Source organism: Gopherus flavomarginatus, chromosome 5 (assembly GCF_025201925.1).
Source record: "Gopherus flavomarginatus isolate rGopFla2 chromosome 5, rGopFla2.mat.asm, whole genome shotgun sequence".
Classification (NCBI taxonomy): Eukaryota; Metazoa; Chordata; order Testudines; family Testudinidae; genus Gopherus; species Gopherus flavomarginatus.
In genome coordinates, this window is record NC_066621.1 from 20,257,777 (window position 1) to 20,258,369 (window position 593).

Here is a 593-nt window from a genome sequence, read left to right on the forward strand (position 1 = left end):
AATTTGCAAATACAAATTGGCCTGGTGGAGGGGAACAGAGGTTTAATATCAATACTGTATATACTTTCTTCCATTTAAGACTCACAAAACACTTTACAAATAGAGTATGAGCCTCATTAGCACCCTGTGAGGTAGGTCAGTTTTATCCTCTCTATATACACGTGCACACCCAAGCAGGGAAACCAAAGGGAATAGAAGTGATTTGATCAAGGTCACTGAGAGTTAGTGCTAGAGCTGGGAATAGAATCTAGATTTCCTGATTCTCTCAAAACAATCCTGATCCACCAAGGTACTGCTCCTTGATTTTTACAAGACCCATTTAACTGCATTAGCGGATTTTTAAATGAAGAAAATGTGTATTGGTGCACCAGGGTGGGTCCTGTATTCTCTCTTTCTAGGAATCCATAGACTAGTATGTTACCTAGTTTTAGCAGCAGTTTCCAGTTGTGCATTTTGCCCAGGTGAGTTTGCTGCTTGGCTACTTGCACAGAGGAGGACTGCATTCCCTCCTTCCGGTAGGGCCACCTCACAGGTACCTGTGTGAGGTAGGGGTGTGTCTAGATTGAAACCTGATGCCTCATCCTTGGGCTGAT